The sequence below is a fragment of the Macaca nemestrina genome, chromosome 7 (genome assembly GCF_043159975.1).
Source record: "Macaca nemestrina isolate mMacNem1 chromosome 7, mMacNem.hap1, whole genome shotgun sequence".
Lineage (NCBI taxonomy): Eukaryota > Metazoa > Chordata > Mammalia > Primates > Cercopithecidae > Macaca > Macaca nemestrina.
This window is the reverse complement of record NC_092131.1, coordinates 152,338,828-152,360,986: the sequence shown is the minus strand read 5'-3', so window position 1 is coordinate 152,360,986 and position 22,159 is coordinate 152,338,828. Positions and strand designations below refer to the sequence as shown.

General features: G+C 36.8%; 1 protein-coding gene and 1 pseudogene across 1 annotated transcript in view; one reads left to right on the top strand and one right to left on the bottom strand.

The window, feature by feature from the left end:
* Positions 1–10,446: 10,446 nt before the first annotated feature.
* LOC105490528 (E3 ubiquitin-protein ligase RLIM pseudogene) lies at positions 10,447–14,353 on the top strand (annotated as a pseudogene).
* LOC139364066 (uncharacterized) overlaps positions 11,295–22,159 on the bottom strand; it is a 36,188-nt gene continuing 25,323 nt past the window's right edge. Inside the window, exon 2 of the mRNA XM_071099378.1 lies at positions 11,295–11,429. The gene's annotated coding sequence lies outside the window, so the exon portion shown is untranslated. The remainder of the gene's footprint in view (positions 11,430–22,159) is intronic.

The following is a 22,159-nucleotide window of genomic DNA, read 5'->3' as shown; positions in this document are numbered from 1 at the left end:
GATTAAACCTTTCAGGTATATTTATGTCCCTTCTGCAACATATTGTCTATAACACAGATTTATTTCTTGTATCTGATCAAAAAGAACAGAAAGGCTTACCCACCATCATGCAAAAGAAATAGCGCTAACCATCTCCCATCCAGCCCAATATATTAGATACACAAAGTATAATATGTTGTCTTTAAGTGCAGTTACAAAGGAGAGAGGAAAAACAAAAGCCCATGCCCTTCCGGAAGGATTGGGAGTGAGCATTAACTGAACTTTTTTTATTTTTCTGAGACTGAGTTTAGCTCTTTCGCCCAGACTGGAGTGCAGTGGTGCAATCTTGGCTCACTGCAACCTCCGCCTTCCAGTTTCAAGTGATTTTCCTGCCTCAGCCTCCCAAGTAGCTGGGATTACAGGGACCCGCCACCACGCCTGGCTGATTTTTGTATTTTTAGTAGAGACAGGGTTTCACCATGTTGGCCAGGCTGGTTTTGAACTCCTGACCTTGTGATCCACCCACCTTGGCCTCCCAAAGTGCTGGGATTACAGGCATGAGCTACCGCGCCAGGCTAACTGAACTTTCATTAAATGTCATGCATAGAAGAGTTGTGTATTCATGTTACCTCTGTCTGATACAATAATCAATAAAGTCTGGGATATTTATATAAAGGAATTGAGTTTTATCACAAAGGACAAATATCTAACTTGACCATCTTACAAAAATGCTCAAAACCAGAAAAGACATCTTAAAATAAGCCTCAGTGCATGCAAGACAGGCAAAATAATAGAAACCACATAAAATTATTTTTAAATGTTATACTTTGAAGCTGATAGTTTGAGATCAAAGACAGTGGTGAATTGCTTATCTAAAACATCTCCTCAGAAACTTGGATGACAAAAAATAAAACAACTTTGTTCTTAGCCTTAATAATTTTTCTTAAAACCAAAATAGGATAGCACCAGTTGTCCATAGACAGAGTCAAACACAGTAAGTAAAGAAAAACTGTTGGCATGTAAGAGAACCTGATACAGTGACTTGTGTAACCCAGAATAGCTCATTTGCTGTAAATACATCTTTATTTTGAAACCCTTTTCATTCTATGTAGTGAAGGGGTTTCCTTCTGTATCCTTGACCTGGAGCCAAGAGAAGAGTATTTTGTATTAGCCTGGGATCTTCAAGTTATTTTGACTCAGGGATTGGAAAGGCTACAGTGGTTGAAGAGAGATGAGAAGAAATGAAGTAGGAAGAAATGGTTAATCATAAAAGAAGACATGGAATTTGGGATAAATGGGTTCTAAAATATCACCATTATTTGCCTAGGTGGAAATTAGGCAAGTGAGAGAGGAGTTCACGTGGCATGAGAGGAAGAGAGGACAGCCTGACGACGGAGGGCTCTGTTGGAGTCAAGTGTAAAACACTTGCTTGCATGCTAATTTTGCCTAATGCATTTGTTTCTAATTATGGTTTATATACAGATCCCTGAATTCCACTTTAGACTTACTAAATCAAAATCTCTGCTAGAGCCACTGCTAGCAGGACACGCCCCTACACATGCATAGTTTCCCCCATTACCAACATCTCCCCAACAAAGTGGTACATTTGTTTCAATTGAGGAACCTCCTTTAGCACATCATAATCACTGGAAGTCCATAGTTTATTAGAGTTAACTCTAAGTATTGTACATTCTATGGGGTTGGACAAATGTATAATAGCAAGTATCTACCACTATAGTATAATACAGAGTATTTTCACTACCTTAAACATCCTCTCCGCTCTGCCTATTCATCTCTGTATCCCCCACCCCAAATCCCTGGGAACCAGTGATCTTTTATTGTCTTTTTAATTTTGCTTTTTCCAGAATATCACAGTTAAAATTTTACAGTATGTGGCTTTTTCAGATTGCCTTCTTTCACTTAATAATATGTGTTTAAGATCTCCATGTTTGTTCACGGAGGAATGAAGGTTTGATAGCTTATTTCTTTTTATCACTGAATAATATTCCATTGTATGGTTGTACCAGTTTAGTTATCCACTCAGCTGCTGAAAGATATCTTAGTTGCTTCCAAGTTTTAACAATTATCAATAAAGCTGCTATAAACATCTATGCAGAATTTTGTGTAGATATCAAGTTTTCAACTCCTTTGAATGGGTATCAAGGAGTGCAATTGCTGGATCATATGCTAAGAGTATGTTTAGTTTTGTAAGAAACTGTCAAACTGTCTTCCAAAGTGGCATTCCCATTAGCAGTAAGTGAGAGTTCTTGTTGTTCCACATCCTCACCGACATTTGGCGTTGTCAGGGTTCCAGATTTTAGCGATTCTAATAAGTGTATAGTGGTATCTTGTTTTGGTTTGAATTTACATTTCCCTGTGGGCATCTTTTTATATGCTTATTTCCCATCTGTATATCTTCTTTGGTGAGATGTTCATTAAGGGCTTTGGCCCATTTAATTGGGTTTTTTTTTTTTTTTTATTGTTTAGTTTTAAGAGTTCCTTGTATATTTTGAATAACAATCCTTTATCAGATGTGTCTTTTGCAAATATATGGCTTGCATTTTTATTCTTTTGACATTATCTGTTGCAAAGCAGAAGTTTTAAATTTTAATGAAGCCTACCTTATCAATTATTTCTTTCATGGATCATGACTTTAGTGTTGTATCTAAAAGTCATCACCATATCCAAGGTCATCTAGGTTTTCTCCTATGTTATCTTCCAGGACTTTTTTAGTTTTGTGTTTTGCATTAGGTCTATGATTCATTTTGAGTTAAATTTTATGAAGGGTGTAAGATCTGTGTCTAGATTAAATTTTTTGCATGTGGATGTCCAGTTGTTTCAAACCCATTTGTTGAACGACTATCTTTACTTCATTGTTTGCCTTTTGTGCTTTGTCAAAGATCAGTTGACTATACGTGGGTCTATCTCTAGGCTTTCTATTTAGTTCCATTGATCTATTTGTCTAGTCTTTTATCAATATCACACTGCTTTGATTAGTGTAGTAAGTATTGAAGGTGGGTAGTGTCCGTCCTCCACTTTGTTCTTCTCTTTCAACATTGTGTTGGCTATTCTGGGACTTTTTGCCTTTCCATATAAATTTTAAATTTAATTTGTTGATATCTAAAAAAGTAACTTGCTGGGATTTTGTCATCGCATTTAATCTATAGATAAAGTTGGGAAGAACTGACATCTTAACAATATTGTCTTCCTATCCATGAAGATGGACAGCCTCTTCATTTATGTAATTTTTAAAAATTTTGTTCATGAGAATTTTGTGCTTTTCCTCATGTAGATCTTGTACATATTTTGTTAAATTCATACTCGCATGTTGCATTTTGTGGGTACTATTGTAAATAGTGTATTTTTAATTTTGAATTCCACTTGTTTATTGCTGGTACACAGGAAAACAATGAACTTTTGTATATTAACTTTATATCCTGCAACCTTGATTACTTCCTGGATTTTTGTTGTTTATGTTTTCAGGTTTTCTACACAGAGGATCATGTCATCTGCAAACAAAGTTTTATTTCTTCCTTCCCAATCTGTATATTTCTTATTTTCTTTTTTTTTTCAGTCTTATTTTATTAGTTAAGACTTCCAGTACTGTGTTGTAAAGGAATGGTGAAAGGAGACATCCTTACCTTGTTTCTGATCTTAGTGAGAAAGCTACTAGTTTTTCACCATTAAATATGATGTTAACTATAAATGCTTTTGCAGATATTCTTTATCACATTAACGAAGTCCCCCTCTGATCCTAGTTTATCGAGATTTTTTTTTTTTATCATAAATGGGTACTGGATTTTGTCAAATGTTTTTCCTTTTCTAATAATATGATCATGTGATTTTTCTTTTTCAGCCTGTTGATATAATGAATTACATTAATTTATGTTCAAATGTTGAACCAGTCTTGTGCAACTGGGTCAAATCCCACTTGGTCATGGTGTACAACTCCTTTAATATACTGTTAGATTTAATTGGTAATTTGTTGAGACTTTTTGAGAAACAGATATTAATCTGTAGTGACCCACCTATTTAACAGTTTTAGTGAGATAAGATTGACATACAATTGAGTGTATATATTTAAGTGTACTGTTTGTTTACACCTGTAAAATCATCACCACAATTGAGATAATGCACACATCTATTACTCCAAATTTTCCTTGAGCTCTTTTGAAATTTCTCCTTCCCATCTTTCCCTGTTTCTCTTTTTTTAATCCCCAGGCAGTAGCCAAACTGCTTTCTATCAGTTTAGTTTGCAATTTTCTAGAATTTTAAGCAATGGGAATGAAAATGTATATTCTTTCTTTTTTCTGGCATCTTTCACTAAGCATAATTAATTTTAGATTCATCTATATTCTTAATCTCTATAGAATCTGCAGTGATGTCACCTCTATTTTTCTTGGTATTGATAATTTGTGTATATTATCTCTTTTATTTTCCTGATTAGTTTGGCTAGATGTTTTATAATTTTTTGATCTTCTCAAAGAACCAGTGTTTACTATTTTCTTTTTTCTATTTATCTTTCTATTCTATTATTTCATTTCTTCTGCTTACTATATTTTCTTTCTATTTAATTCTTTTTCTATTTACTTTAGGTGAAATTTGCTCTTCTTTTTTTAGTTTCTTAATGTGGAAACAGATCTTTGATAAAATTATTCTTCTTTTCTGATATATGTGTTTAGTGCTATAAATGTCTCCATAATTACTTTTTTGTAGCACCTCATTTTAGTAGCATCAAATTTGATATATTGAATTTGTATTTTAATTTTATTCAAAATACTTTCTTAGTGCCCTTTTGATTTATTCTTTAACCCTTGGACTACTTAGAAGAGTATTAAGCTAATCAAATTTGTTTAATAATTTCTCAATATTTGGGGATTTTTCAGAAATCATTGTTATTGATTTATAATTTAATTACATGGTTGTCAGAGAACATACTTCAAATGGCTTGAATCCTTGTAAATCTACTGAGACTTGTTTTATGATCTAAATATGGTCTATCATATGATTTATCTTGATATATGTTTTATGTGCACTTAAAAAGAATACACATTTTGAGACTTTTAAGTGGATTGTTCTATAAATGTCAGTTAGGTCAAGTTGATTGATGATACTATTTAAGTGTTCTATATCTTTAATGATATTCTGTCTACTTGTCCTATCAATTATTGAGAGAAAAGTATTAAAGTCTCCTACATTAATTGGGGATTTGTCTACTTATCTTTACAGTTCTGTTTTTGCTTTGCATTTTAAAGTTTTATATATATATATATATATAAACTTTTAGGATTGCTTTGAGGAATTAACCTCTTTATTTTTATGAAATGACCTTATTTATTCTGGTAACATTTTTTGCTTTGCAGTCTACTTAATCTGATATTCATATGGCCATCCTAGCTGTCTTTTGACTTATGTTAGAATGGTGTATACTTTTACATTTTTTACTTTTAACCTTTTTGTGCCTTTATATTTAGAGGGCATTCTTGCAGGCAGCATAGAGTTGGGTCTTCCTTTGTAACCACTCTGACAATCTCTGCCTTTTATGGTGTTTAGACAATTTACATTTTTTATGATTATCAATATGGTTAAGTTTACAACTATTATCTTGCCATTTGTTTTCTATTTGCTCCATCATTCTTTCACCTTTTTTCTTTTTCTGCATTATAAAATCTTTTTTTGTTATTCCATTTATCTTTGTTGGTGTGCTTATTTTCTTGTTTTTTTACTGGTTGCTTTAGGGTTTATAGCATATATCTTTAAGCTATCACAGTCTATCTCCAAATGATATTAAACCACTTTAGGTACAGATGTATAGTATAAGAGCTTTGCAGCAACATATTCCATTTTGCCCTTCCTGGCCTTTATCCTATTGTTGCCCATATTTTACTTTTATATATGTTATTAATACCATACTACATTGTCATTATTTTTATTTACACTGTCAAGTATATTTTTAAAATATTTAAATAATAAGATTATTATTTACTCATGTAGTATCATTTCCTGTGCTTTTCATGCCTTTGTATAGATTCATATTTTCATCAGGTAGCATTTTCCTTCTGACTGAAGTACTTCTTTGAATACTTACCATAGTGTGGGTCTGCTAATGATTAATTCTTTCAGCTTTTGTATGTCTTCAATAATCTTTATTTTACTTTTAATTTCCAGAGATATTGTTGCTGGGTATACAGAGTTCTACTTTTACATTTACAGGGGTTTTTTTTTTCCTCTTTAGTATTTTTTACTTGGTGATACTGTTCTATTGTCTTCTTACCTGCATTGTTTTTCATGAGAAATCTGCTGTCATTCTTTATAATTATCCCTCTACTTTTTCTGTGGCTGTTTTTAAGATTTTATTTTTATCAGTTGTTTTAAGCAATTTGATTATGATGCTCCTTGGCATTGTTTTCTTCATGTTTATGTACTTGGGGTTAATTTAGCTTTTTAGGTCCATAGATTTTAGTTTTATCAAATTTGGAAAATTTTTGGTCATTATTTCTGCAAATATTTTGCCCCCCTTTATGAAACTACTCCAATTGCAAATACATTAGACCATTTGAATTATCCCACAGCTCAGTTATTCTCTGTTCATTTCATTTTATTTTATTTTTTCTTTTAGTGTTTTATTTTGGATAGTTTCTATTAAACTGTCTTTGAGTCCATTACTTTTTCCTTTCAAATTTCCAATCTGTAGTGAATTCCATTCAGTGTACTTTTTATCTCAGATATTGTACTTTTTATTTCTGGAAATTTTGAGTCTTTTTATATCTTTCATATCTTTACATCACTTTTTGAATATATGACATGCAGTTATAAAAACTGTTTTTATGTCCTTGTCTTTTAATTTTAATATTTGTGTCAGTTCTTGGCTTGTTGAAATTGATTTTTTTTTTCTCCTTATCAAAGGTTATAGTTTTCTGCTTCTTTTCATGCCTAGTAGTTTTTTATTGTATTCTAGACATGGGGAAATTTTCTTTCTTGAATTCTGGATATTTTTGTATTCCTATAATGATTGAGCTTTATTCTAGGATGCATTTAAGTTACTTGGAAACTGTTTAATCCTTTTGGGTCTTGCTTTTATGATTCACAGGGTGGGACCAGAGCTGTGCATATCATAGGACTAATTATTCCCCACTACTAATCTGGTTTATGGAACCAGGAACTAGTCCTATACCTGTGTGAGCAGCACTGAGTATTCTTTCCTTTAATTCTTTTGGTGGTTACATTCCTAGCCTTAGATAGTTTTCTCACATGCATGTGCTGATGAGTACATGAGAAGACAACCATAACCATCACCACACACTGGCTTCACACTAAACTTCTCTTGTTTTCTGAAAATAGAATCACAAATCAGGCACAATATCACTGTGATTAAGTACTTTACTGTGATTCTCAATTTTCTGATAGGTTTCATCAGTATGACTTTTAATAATAGTTAAGTTATTTTTGCTAGGGAAAAAGTTATTCCAGTCTGTTTTTTGTTTTTGTTTGTTTGTTTGTTTTTTGCTCTGCATCTCAAGTAAAATCCTGTTGCTTGGCTGGTGAGTGTGGTCTGCAAGCTGGGGTTAAGACTTGGATCTGAAATGCTCACACAATAGGCTTTGGAAAGGAACTGTAAATTGAGAAAAAGAACAGAGATGAGAGAGCTGTCTGTACAGGAGGAAATTTGAAGAGATTGGTATGTGTAATGGCAAAATGTGTGAGGTATCTCTGATGTGAATCATCTACTTGTCAAGCCTCAAAACTTTCAGTTTAAACTCTGTTACTCACCAAATTTCCACTTTGGAAATTAATCTTTGTTTCATCAACATGATATAATAATTAAACTGGCCTGTTGATGACACAGGTTGAAAACAGGATCCCGACGCCAAAGATAGCTATTCATATACTTATTAATATTATGGTTGCATACTTACTTAAAATAATGATTACATGGAGGCTGAGGCAGGAGGATTGCTTGAGCCCATGAGTTGAAGTCCAGCCTAGGCAACATAGGGAGACCGCCCCATCTCTAAAATAAAATAAAATAAAATAAAATAAAATAAAATAAAATAATTATTACGTGCAGTCAAATGACTGATTCTCTCTCTTCTAAACTGCAGAAAATGAAGACATTCTCTACAGAAATGGAGTAGGGGTGTTCTGGGTACTGAGACAACAAGGGCAGTGTTAGAATGTAAAATGAGTAATTAAGCAAAAGTCTGACTATTCAATAAACGGAACTCTGTAGCACTTTCCTCTACTCTGCTCCTAGAACACTCTAGACAATCGTATCTGCTTTTTGCAGCAGATTTAAGGATTCCTCCCTGAAAACACTGGAAATCCCAGAGAAAAGTCCTGCAGATACCAATGTTTTAGGGTTCCTGAACAAAAAGTTAGTCACTTTCTGATTACCCTACTATAAGGCCCACAAGTTAACAAGCCTGCACAGACACAAAGAATATGCAACCGGCTTTCTAGATCTCATTCTGAAATATGAATGGACAATCAAAAATCATAAGATGAGCCTCAACATGAAAAATGAAGATCAAAATCAAAACAAGGAAAAAACTTGAAAAAATAGATGCAGAGTAAAGAAAGTATAATTAATATCTTCAGAGAGAGATAAGTGAAGATATTATATCCATGAAAGAATAATTTGAAAATTATACTCCACTCAGATGAACAGTAAAAACCAATTTACTGGAATTATCTTTGTTCTGCCTGGCATTTGAGGATATCCAAGGACCTGTGCTTTTAACAAAGATGACTTTGTGACTGTCTAAGGAGTGAACAGATTCCTTCACAGGATGCCTGGTTTCAACTTATATTCCCTTAGTATAAGCTCTCTTTTCTGAATGTAAACGTATTTGTATTGTTATTTCTAAAACTCCAGTAGGTTTCTGGATATTGTACAGATACTGAGTACAGATACAATTGTGTAAATTTTACAGTGTTTAATGTTGAGGTAAGAGTTTTGTTACAGATTATAAAAGATATTTTCCTATTCAGACCTCAGGGCTATTTTAGGACCTACAAATTAATGTGATTCCCAGCAGCTTCAGTTTTTGATAGTCAAAAAGTTAATAATCTTTAAGTTAAATATGTGACATTATTTAGCAAAAAGATTGTGCTTTACTTTTTAATTTCTAACAAATTATGTGTCTAATGTTTAAAAATACGAAAAAAATGTGATATGCAAAAATGTGGGAGAACTGTGGCTAAAGAACAAAAAATCACTTGCTAAATAAAAAAAAGAAAACAAGGATAAATCAGGGTACGTAACATAATTTTTAGGAAAAATAAAGTTTGAGCAAAAAGAAAAAACAATAAAGTATTGGAATGTGAAGTTGAGGATATTTTCCAGAAAGCAGGATTTTAAAAATCTGAGATAGTAAAGAGAAAAGAAAAAGTTTTTAAAAAATTAAAGAATCACCTGGGAGGCCCAACATAAGACTAACAGGAATTTCAGAAAGAGAAAATGACAATGTATAATTTTTATATTTTATTTTATTTTTTTAGACACATGGCCTCATTCTGTCACCCAAGCTAGAGTGCAGTGGTACAGTCACAACTCACTGCAGCCTCGAACTTCTGGGCTCAAGTGATCTTCCTGTCTCAGCCTCCAAGTTCCCAGCTCATACCCAGCTATGTTTCTTTTTATTTTTCATAGAGACAGAGTCTTATTATGTTGCCCAGGCTGGTCTTGAACTCCTGGGCTCAAGCGATCCTCCTGCCTCAGCCTCTTGAAGTGCCGGGATTACAGATGTGAGCCACTACACCAGGTCAAATTTTTATTTTTAATCCATAGACACAAATTTCCAGAATGAAAGAGTCTATCGTGTTACCTACAATTTTGAATGAAAATGGGTAAAACAATCCATGAAGGAACATAGTGAAATTTTCAATGCTTAAATTTCAAAAATAAATTAAACAAATGGACAATAGCAACAACCAAAACAGGCAACAGCCAAAGATTGTGAATAAGAAAGGCACGAAACTTTAAAAGCCAGAAAACAGTGAAGCAATGCGTTAGAAATTCTGAGGGAAGGTTATTTTCTATTCATGACTGTGCCATTAAGCTTGAAGTAGATACTATAGAATAAACGTATTTTAGCCACGTAATACTGGAGAATATTCTTCATCACAATAAGGGGTTATACCAAGAGAGAGGAAGATGTGAGAATGGCCCCAGCACAGGAAATCCTGGAGAAAATACCCGGAGACATAGAAAATGCCTATTCATGGGAAATGCCTAAAGAAAACCAGTCAAGAGTTTTCCTGTGGCTGCTTGGTAACAATGGGGAAGATAATGGCTGCCAGAGCAATGTCTGGCAGGCGCTGGGCTAGAGGTGGGTCTCAACCAGCCCATTGGAGGCCGCTTGAGAGCTGCGGCCAGGGGGCTGCGGAGCAGCCTCGGCGGCGGCAGCCGAACCAAAAGTTGGACGCTGATCCTAAAACCTAGTAATTTTCCACTTGTTCATCAATATGGAAAACTCAGATTCTAACGACAAAGGAAGTGGTGATCAGTCTGCAGCACAGCGCAGAATTCAGATGGACCGATTGGATCGGGAAGAAGCTTTCTACCAATTTGTAAATAACCTGAGTGAAGAAGATTATAGGCTTAGGAGAGAGAACAGTTTGCTAGGCACCCCAGGTGAAAGTACTGAGGAACAGTTGCTGAGAAGACTACAGCAAATTAAAGAAAGCCCACCACCGCAAAACTCAGGTGAAAATAGAGGAGGAGACTCTTCAGATGATGTGTCTAATGGTGACTCTACAACAGACTGGCTTAACTCTGTCAGACAAACGGAAAATACAACAAGAAGTGGAAAAAGAGGAAACCAATCTTGGAGAGCAGTGAGCCGGACTAATCCAAACAGTGGTGATTGCAGATTCAGTTTAGAGATAAATGTTAACAGTAATAATGGGGGCCAAATTTCAGAGAATGAAAATGAGCCATCTGCAAGACGTTCTAGTGGAGAAAATGTGGAAAACAACAGCCAAAGGCAAGTGGAAAACCCACGACCTGAATAGTATCTGCAAGGCCATCTACATCAGAACGAAATTCAGCTGAAGCATTAACAGAAGTTCCACTTACCAGAGGTCAGAGGAGGGCAGGAAGCAGGAGGCTAGACTATCGGAGAACCAGAGCAAGAGCTGAGAGAAGGAGGTCACCTCTGCATCCAATGAGTGAAATTCCACGAAGATCTCATCATCATATCTCATCTCAGATTTTTGAACATCTTTGGTAAATGAGACGGAGGGAAGTTCTAGAACCCGGCCCCGTGTGACATGGAGAGAGCAAATATCTGGGCCTGAGTTGCTAAGTAGAGGTATTTTTGCAGCTTCTGGAACAAGAAATGCCTCTCAAGGAGCAGGTTCTTCAGACACAGCTGCCAATGGTGAATCTACAGGATCAGGATAGAGACCAACCGTAGTCCTTGATCTTCAAGTAAGAAGAGTTCGTCCTGGAGAATATCAGCAGAGAGAGAGAATAGTCAGCGAAACGTGGTCTAGGTCTCAGACGCCAAACAATACTGTCACCTACGAAAGTGAACGAGGAGGTTTTAGGTGTACATTTTCACGTTCTGAGCAGGGAGGTGTGTGAGAACCTATGTCAGTACCATCAGAATTCCCTGTCGTAGAATCTTAAATACTGGTCTAAGTGAGACTACATCTGTTGTAATTCAGACCATGTTAAGGCAGATAATAACAGGTTTTGGTTAAGCTATTTCATGTACAGTGATAGCGACTCAGAGCCTACTGGCTCAGTCCCAAATCAAAATATGGAAAGGGCAGAGTCACGGAGTGGAAGCGGGGTTCTTGTGGTGGTAGTAGTTCTGGTTCCAGTTCGAGTTCCAGCTCAAGTTCCAGCTCAAGTTCCAGTTTGCCCTAGTTCCAGTTCTGGTGGTGAAAGTTCAGAAACTAGCTCAGATTTATTTGAAGGCAGTAATGAAGGAAGCTCATCATCGGGCTCATCAGGTGCCAGGAGGGAGGGTCGACATAGGACCCCAGTCATATTTGATGAAAGTGGCTCTTTGCCCTTCCTTAGCCTGGCTCAGTTTTTCCTCTTAAATGAGGATGATGATGACCAACCTAGAGGACTCATCAAAGAACAGATTGACAACGTGGCAATGACAAGTTTTGGTGAAAGTGATGCATTAAAAACCTGTAGTGTTTGCATTACAGAATATAGAGAAGGCAACAAACTCCATAAACTACCTTGTTCCCATGAGTACCATGTCCACTGCATCAGTCGCTGGTTATCTGAGAATTCTACCTGTCCTATTGTCGCAGAGCAGTCTTAGCTTCTGGTAACAGAGGAAGTGTTGTGTAATTAAGATCTGAACTCTCAGCTATGTAGCTGATATAGTGATGGGCAAACAGGAATCACTTGCTTTTATGTCCACTTTTTGAGTGGTACTTAAATGTAAAGTAACAACCTGAATTGAGTCATTGCTTTCTGAAGGAATCATCGTCCTTTCTCCAGTTTTTGTTCCAGAATAAAAGGAAATATTTTAAAAGCCACATTTTATGACATAAAAATCTGATTTCTATCACAGTTAAATTGGTAGCATCACTGTTACTGATAATTTATCATATACACTTGTCAGTTTTTCCTTTGTTATCTTAAAAGATCTGCCTTAGCAATGGCTCCGTTTCATGTTGATCTTGAAATTTTCCCACGCCATAAGAGAGAGGGGCGAAGGAAATTACCAGTTTAGACTAAGTTACAGTATGTGTTTCTTAAGTGATTAAAGCTATACCATTCCCAGTTATTAGTTGACACAAATTAAGCCACATTCTGAATATTGTTTGTTTGCCTTCCAGAGTTGGTGATACTGGACATGTCAGTGTAAATAACACTTAGTGTATCTTCTAAGTGTGTAACTGTCTCCTAAGTCCATCACTGTGGTACACTGTAGAGTGAGCTTATAGTTTGAGATATTTATCTTGTGGAAATATTAAAAAGCCTATGCTTGTGTAAGTGAAAAAAAATCACATTCATTTGTTTAAAAATGTAAAGCTATTTTGTAGAGGCTCAGTACTTTTCCAATGCACTGTTGTATGAATGCATTAAAAATTGTAAAGTACCATGCTTAGAACTGAGAAAACTGCTTTTTGTGAGCCACCATAGTAACAAACACACCAAAAAGTACAGAGCTGCTTTTGTAAATATATAGATGTCAAGAGCAGAACATATCTATAATATTTAATATATGTGAACAACTACTGTGACATGCAAAGGAAAGGACGGTGCAGAATCAAACTGTGTTGAAGACCAGTGGAAATTGTATAATTTAACTTGGATTTAGGCAGGAAGTGAAAGATGGGAGGAGTAAAGAAAACTGCTCTGAAGAATTTAAAGTTTTCCTAAAGACAGTAATAATGCAGACACAAACTGCTTTCATATGGTGAGCGCAGCCACAGCAGCAGCTTGATCTGCTATTCTACCTGAGTAGATGAAGCAGAAGATCGACAAGTTTGGCAGAATTTTGGTTTAAAAAAAGCAAACCCCTACCACTTAGCACAAGTTAAATTGGTGTTTTTACAAGTGTGCTCCTCAAAAATGAAAAGATGGAGGAAATAGACTATAAAACCACTTTCAGCATATGAAATGCAATTGGTACACGTGTGTGTTAATAGGAAAGTCTTGAATTTGTGTTGTTTTTGAGATTTGGCATTTAAGGTACCAGTGCACACGTCATAATATTTCGTTACTATCTCTAACACAGACCTAACATCTCAAATTTAAAGACCAGTTGAAGATTAAGGGATTTTTATCTTTTGTTGAAAGTGAGTCATGTTGGGTTATTTGAAATTCACATTTTAATTGTGCTGCCCATATGTGAAAATGAGACTGCTGCCTCGCTATCTATGGACATGCACTTTATGTTAGTTTCGTAGTAGTAAGAGTAACTTCATGATAACCCCAGTCCATCTTGCCTAATTTCTTTTTTGAGGCTAGTTGGGGTTAGGATTAGAATGACTATGGAGCAGATATTTATTCTTCTGGGAAAAGCTTTAACAGGCCAAAACAGGGATTGAACTTGTCCCTGGTCTTTATAAAATCAAGCTAGCTACCCAGACATAGTCAAACACTCTACAAAATAAACAAGTCTGCTTCAGGAATTGTCTGGCTACCTTCCCTGTTATCAACTTAGCTGTAAAGATTATTTCAAAGCTCACTCTTTCATGATTTCTCCTGGCTTTCAATGGTGACTAAGTATCAAAGAAATTAACTTGTAAATATGGTAGTTGTTTACTAAGGATATGTATTGCTCTTGCGAGGAAATAATGTCCAAACAAAGCTTCACTTATTTTTTTTTTTAAATATAAGCAGATTTCACTGTTATGGCACTTATGTAACACACTTTATCCTTTTTTTTTTTTTTTTTAAAGAAAACCAGTCAAGATTAGAACAAAAGAACTTCTGGATGGAGACCTGCGTAAACAAACAAACAAACTGATGCATCTGGCTATGTGAAAAATGGAATGAAAATGAAGTGTTTTTTTTCATATCTATCATTATATTTGGAGAAAATTGTGCATCTATTTTATACTGGTACATAGTAAGCTAAGCAGATAAAAGAATGAAGTAATAATAAAGAAAAACAAAATTTGTATAAAAAGAAACTATTTTAGTACTCTACCTGCCTAATAGTGAGGAACATTTACATAGACATTATAATACAAATGTAAAATATTTATTTAACATAGTGATATTAAATTGATAATATCAATTATTACATGATAAATTATAATAAAAGGGTGCAAGGTATGGAAGAGAAGTAGGGAGAACAGAAAAATTCTCATCTGCAATAACATGAAGGCAAGACATTATATCTAAAATAGGTACATATAAAGATGAGTATAGACATAGTAGTTACAAATATGAAGATAGATTTCAGAAGAGAAAGCTAAGAAACAGTACTGGGACATGAGTAAGGGTATAGCTTGGGACTACATTTTTCCTTGATAAGCCTCATAGTACTACTTAACCTTTTAAACTATGCATTTATTGTTTTTATAAAAATAAAAATAAATTTTAGATAGACTAAAATTATCACTAATCTCCACTACTGTAATGTCAATAGGAAACTTCCTAATGTACCTTCTTTGTTGGATCACAATACCTACTAATAATTCTTTCATGACTTATAAGATAGAGATCCCTAGTGTCTTAGACACTTGTATCAGTTAGCTATTGCTAGGTAACAAACTTCACCCAAAATTTAGTGGCATAAAGCAATGAGCATCTATTATTGCTCACAAGTCGATGGGTCAACTGGATACTTTTCATTTCCTTAGGGCTCACTCATCTATCTGATATCAGTTGTGGGTCAGTGAGGCATCTCTGCTGCTGTCGGCAAGGTTCTCTCACATGTTTGGAGACTGCTGGTTCTTCGGTGCTCTAGGATGGAATTGGCTAGAACCACCATGTGGCTCTCTGCCATATGGTCTCTTATCCTCCAACATGTTGGCTGGACTTGTTCACCTGGCAGCTTTCCATATAGTGAAAAAGGGTTCAAAGACTCTCAAGTCTAGGCTGAAGACTGGCAGTTCATTACTTCTGCCTCATTCTGTCAGTCGGTGCAATTAGTAGGCAAACCTGGATTTGAGGAGTAAGGGAATAGATTCCATCTGTTCGTGAGAGGAGCTGTAGTCATGTTGAAATGGGTATGGATATGGGAAAGGAAAGAGTATTGTGACCATTTTTGCACTTAGTCTCCTTTACCACTCAAAGAAAGTCCCACTTCCCTTCCTCCATGGGTTTTCCCAAGTTCATATACATACATGCCTCTATGTCCTTGCTTTAACCAAAAGGCTTTTCCTACCTTCTACATGACATTCAAAACTCCTTCCATCCATTCAGACTATACATCAAGTTTCTTTTCTCCTTTTAAGCCTTTCCTGGCCTTTCTAAGCCTTTTGTGATCTCCTATATTGTCAGTCTCATTCACTTGCCATTTGATAATTTATTGCTACCGTGGAGATATCTTAGCCTTGAACTAGGCCATACCTTCCTTAATGATAGGAATTGTGTCTTATGATGTTTTGAAAAATACTACCATATGCCCATAAGACTGTCCATAAAGAAGGAATGAATGAGTGGACAAACAGACTACCTCCTCTAATTTGGGACAAACTGTCTGCCTATATAAAACTGGAAGAGCAGAGAATTGGAGGCTATAAAGAGATAATGTAAGGGAGTTTTGGGGGAGATGAAACTGAACTGTATCCTGATTATGGTCATGGTAACACAAATCTACATGTTAAGATTCATAGAACTGTATACCAAAGGAAAAAGAAAAGTAAATTTTACTCTATGATGATGAAAAAAAAGCCTCTTTTTTTTTTAATTTATTTATTATTATTATACTTTAAGTTGTAGTGTACATGTGCATAACGTGCAGGTTTGTTACATATGTATACTTGTGCCATGTTGGTGTGCTGCACCCATCAACTCATCATTTACATCAGGTATAACTCCCAATGCAATCCCTCCCCCCTCCCCCCTCCCCATGATAGGCCCCTGTGTGTGATGTTCCCCTTCCTGAGTCCAAGTGATCTCATTGTTCAGTTCCCACCTATGAGTGAGAACATGCGGTGTTTGGTTTTCTGTTCTTGTGATAGTTTGCTAAGAATGATGGTTTCCAGCTGCATCCATGTCCCTACAAAGGACGCAAACTCATCCTTTTTGATGGCTGCATAGTATTCCATGGTGTATATGTGCCACATTTTCTTAATCCAATCTGTCACTGATGGACATTTGGGTTGATTCCAAGTCTTTGCTATTGTGAATAGTGCTGCAATAAACATACGTGTGCATGTGTCTTTATAGCAGCATAATTTATAATCCTTTGGGTATATACCCAGTAATGGGATGGCTGGGTCATATGGTACATCTAGTTCTAGATCCTTGAGGAATTGCCATACTGTTTTCCATAATGGTTGAACTAGTTTACAATCCCACCAACAGTGTAAAAGTGTTCCTATTTCTCCACATCCTCTCCAGCACCTGTTGTTTCCTGACTTTTTAATGATCGCCATTCTAACTGGTGTGAGATGGTATCTCATTGTGGTTTTGATTTGCATTTCTCTGATAGTCAGTGATGATGAGCATTTTTTCATGTGTCTGTTGGCTGTATGAATGTCTTCTTTTGAGAAATGTCTGTTCATATCCTTTGCCCACTTTTTGATGGGGTTGTTTGTTTTTTTCTTGTAAATTTGTTTGAGTTCTTTGTAGGTTCTGGATATTAGCCCTTTGTCAGATGAGTAGATTGCAAAAATTTTCTCCCATTCTGTAGGTTGCCTGTTCACTCTGATGGTAGTTTCTTTTGCTGTGCAGAAGCTCTTTAATTTAATGAGATCCCATTTGTCAATTTTGGCTTTTGCTGCCGTTGCTTTTGGTGTTTTAGACATGAAGTCTTTGCCTATGCCTATGTCCTGAATGGTACTACCTAGGTTTTCCTCTAGGATTTTTATGGTATTAGGTCTAACATTTAAGTCTCTAATCCATCTTGAATTAATTTTCATATAAGGAGTAAGGAAAGGATCCAGTTTCAGCTTTCTACTTATGGCTAGCCAATTTTCCCAGCACCATTTATTAAATAGGGAATCCTTTCCCCATTTCTTGTTTCTCTCAGGTTTGTCAAAGATCAGCTGGCTGTAGATGTGTGGTATTATTTCTGAGGACTCTGTTCTGTTCCATTGGTCTATATCTCTGTTTTGGTACCAGTACCATGCTGTTTTGGTTACTGTAGCCTTGTAGTATAGTTTGAAGTCAGGTAGCGTGATGCCTCCAGCTTTGTTCTTTTGACTTAGGATTGTCTTGGAGATGCGGGCTCTTTTTTGGTTCCATATGAACTTTAAAGCAGTTTTTTCCAGTTCTATGAAGAAACTCATTGGTAGCTTGATGGGGAAGGCATTGAATCTATAAATTACCTTGGGCAGTATGGCCATTTTCACGATATTGATTCTTCCTATCCATGAGCATGGTATGTTCTTCCATTTGTTTGTGTCCTCTTTTATTTCACTGAGCAGTGGTTTGTAGTTCTCCTTGAAGAGGTCCTTTACATCCCTTGTAAGTTGGATTCCTAGGTATTTGATTCTCTTTGAAGCAATTGTGAATGGAAGTTCATTCCTGATTTGGCTCTCTGTTTGTCTGTTACTGGTGTATAAGAATGCTTGTGATTTTTGCACATTAATTTTGTATCCTGAGACTTTGCTGAAGTTGCTTATCAGCTTAAGGAGATTTTGGGCTGAGACAATGGGGTTTTCTAAATATACAATCATGTCATCTGCAAACAGGGACAGTTTGACTTCTTCTTTTCCTAACTGAATACCCTTGATTTCTTTCTCTTGCCTAATTGCCCTAGCCAGAACTTCCAACACTATGTTGAATAGGAGTGGTGAGAGAGGGCATCCCTGTCTTGTGCCAGTTTTCAAAGGGAATTTTTCCAGTTTTTGCCCATTCAGTATGATATTGGCTGTCGGTTTGTCATAAATAGCTGTTATTATTTTGAGGTACGTTCCATCAATACCGAATTTATTGAGCGTTTTTAGCATGAAGGGCTGTTGAATTTTGTCAAAAGCCTTTTCTGCATCTATTGAGATAATCATGTGGTTTTTGTCTTTGGTTCTGTTTATATGCTGGATTATGTTTATTGATTTGCGAATGTTGAACCAGCCTTGCATCCCAGGGATGAAGCCCACTTGATCATGGTGGATAAGCTTTTTGATGTGTTGCTGAATCCTGTTTGCCAGTATTTTATTGAGGATTTTTGCATCGATGTTCATCAGGGATATTGGTCTAAATTTCTCTTTTTTTGTTGTGTCTCTGCCAGGCTTTGGTATCAGGATGATGTTGGCCTCATAAAATGAGTTAGGGAGGATTCCCTCTTTTTCTATTGATTGGAATAGTTTCAGAAGGAATGGTACCAACTCCTCCTTGTACTTCTAGTAGAATTCAGCTGTGAATCCATCTGGTCCTGGACTTTTTTTGGTTGGTAGGCTATTAATTATTGCCTCAATTTCAGAGCCTGCTATTGGTCTATTCAGGGATTCAACTTCTTCCTGGTTTAGTCTTGGAAGAGTGTAAGTGTCCAGGAAATTATCCATTTCTTCTAGATTTTCCAGTTTATTTGCGTAGAGGTGTTTATAGTATTCTCTGATGGTAGTTTGTATTTCTGTGGGGTCGGTGGTGATATCCCCTTTATCATTTTTTATTGCGTCTATTTGATTCTTCTCTCTTTTCTTCTTTATTAGTCTTGCTAGTGGTCTGTCAATTTTGTTGATCTTTTCAAAAAACCAACTCCTGGATTCATTGATTTTTTGGAGAGTTTTTTGTGTCTCTATCTCCTTCAGTTCTGCTCTGATCTTAGTTATTTCTAGCCTTCTGCTAGCTTTCGAATGTGTTTGCTCTTGCTTCTCTAGTTATTTTAATTGTGATGTTAGAGTGTCAATTTTAGATCTTTCCTGCTTTCTCTTGTGGGCATTTAGTGCTATGAATTTCCCTCTACACACTGCTTTAAATGTGTCCCAGAGTTTCTGGTATGTTGTATCTTTGTTCTCATTGGTTTCAAAGAACATCTTTATTTCTGCCTTCATTTCGTTATGTACCCAGTAGTCATTCAGGAGCAGGTTGTTCAGTTTCCATGTAGTTGAGCGGTTTTGATTGAGTTTCTTAGTCCTGAGTTCTAGTTTGATTGCACTGTGGTCTGAGAGACAGTTTGTTATAATTTCTGTTCTTGTACATTTGCTGAGGAGTGCTTTACTTCCAATTACGTGGTCGACTTTGGAGTAAGTACGATGTGGTGCTGAGAAGAATGTATATTCTGTTGATTTGGGGTGGAGAGTTCTATAGATGTCTATTAGGTCTGCTTGCTGCAGAGATGAGTTCAATTCCTGGATATCCTTGTTAACTTTCTGTCTCGTTGATCTGTCTAATGTTGACAGTGGAGTGTGGAAATCTCCCATTATTATTGTATGGGAGTCTAAGTCTCTTTGTAAGTCTCTAAGGACTTGCTTTATGAATCTGGGTGCTCCTGTATTGGGTGCATATATATTTAGGATAGTTAGCTCTTCCTGTTGAATTGATCCCTTTACCATTATGTAATGGCCTTGTCTCTTTTGATCTTTGATGGTTTAAAGTCTGTTTTATCAGAGACTAGTATTGCAACCCCCGCTTTTTTTTGTTCTCCATTTGCTTGGTAAATCTTCCTCCATCCCTTTATTTTGAGCCTATGTATGTCTCTGCGTGTGAGATGGGTCTCCTGAATACAGCAGACTGATGGGTCTTGACTCTTTATCCAGTTTGCCAGTCTGTGTCTTTTAATTGGAGCATTTAGTCCATTTACATTTAAGGTTAAGATTGTTATGTGTGAACTTGATCCTGCCATTATGATATTAACTGGTTATTTTGCTCGTTAGTTGATGCAGTTTCTTCCTAGCCTCGATGGTCTTTACATTTTGGCATGTTTTTGCAATGGCTGGTACCGGTTGTTCCTTTCCATGTTGAGTGCTTCCTTCAGGGTCTCTTGTAAGGCAGGCCTAGTGGTTACAAAATCTCTAAGCATTTGCTTATCTGTAAAGGATTTTATTTCTCCTTCACTTATGAAACTTAGTTTGGCTGGATATGAAATTCTGGGTTGAAAATTCTTTTCTTTAAGAATGTTGAATATTGGCCCCCACTCTCTTCTGGCTTGGAGAGTTTCTGCCGAGAGATCTGCTGTTAGTCTGATGGGCTTCCCTTTGTGGGTAACCCGACCTTTCTCTCTGGCTGCCCTTAAGATTTTTTCCTTCATTTCAACTTTGGTGAATCTGGCAATTATGTGTCTTGGAGTTGCTCTTCTCGAGGAGTATCTTTGTGGCGTTCTCTGTATTTCCTGGATGTGAATGTTGGCCTGCCCTACTAGGTTGGGGAAGTTCTCCTGGATGATATCCTGAAGAGTGTTTTCCAACTTGGTTCCATTTTCCCCCTCACTTTCAGGCACCCCAATCAGACGTAGATTTGGTCTTTTTACATAATCCCATACTTCTTGCAGGCTTTGTTCATTTCTTTTTCTTCTTTTTTCTTTTGGTTTCTCTTCTCGCTTCATTTCATTCATTTGATCCTCAATCGCAGATACTCTTTCTTCCAGTTGATCGAGTCGGTTACTGAAGCTTGTGCATTTGTCACGTATTTCTCGTGTCATGGTTTTCATCTCTTTCATTTCGTTTATGACCTTCTCTGCATTAATTACTCTAGCCATCAATTCTTCCACTTTTTTTTCAAGATTTTTAGTTTCTTTGCGCTGGGTACGTAATTCCTCCTTTAGCTCTGAGAAATTTGATGGACTGAAGCCTTCTTCTCTCATCTCATCAAAGTCATTCTCCGTCCAGCTTTGATCCGTTGCTGGCGATGAGCTGCGCTCCTTTGCCGGGGGAGATGCGCTCTTATTTTTTGAATTTCCAGCTTTTCTGCCCTGCTTTTTCCCCATCTTTGTGGTTTTATCTGCCTCTGGTCTTTGATGATGGTGATGTACTGATGGGCTTTTGGTGTAGGTGTCCTTCCTGTTTGATAGTTTTCCTTCTAACAGTCAGGACCCTCAGCTGTAGGTCTGTTGGAGATTGCTTGAGGTCCACTCCAGACCCTGTTTGCCTGGGTATCAGCAGCAGAGGCTGCAGAAGATAGAATATTTCTGAACAGCAAGTGTACCTGTCTGATTCTTGCTTTGGAAGCTTCCTCTCAGGGGTGTACTCCACCCTGTGAGGTGTGGGGTGTCAGACTGCCCCTAGTGGGGGATGTCTCCCAGTTAGGCTACTCAGGGGTCAGGGACCCACTTGAGCAGGGAGTCTGTCCCTTCTCAGATCTCAACCTCCGTGTTGGGAGATCCACTGCTCTCTTCAAAGCTGTCAGACAGAGTCGTTTGCGTCTGCAGAGGTTTCGGCTGTGTTTGTTATTGCCCTGTCCCCAGAGGTGGAGTCTACAGAGACAGGCAGGTTTCCTTGAGCTGCTATGAGCTCCACCCAGTTCGAGCTTCCCAGCAGCTTTGTTTACCTACTTAAGCCTCAGCAATGGCAGGCGCCCCTCCCCCAGCCTCGCTGCTGCCTTGCGGGTAGATCACAGACTGCTGTGCTAGCAATGAGGGAGGCTCCGTGGGTGTGGGACCCTCCCGGCCAGGTGTGGGATATGATCTCCTGGTGTGCCTGT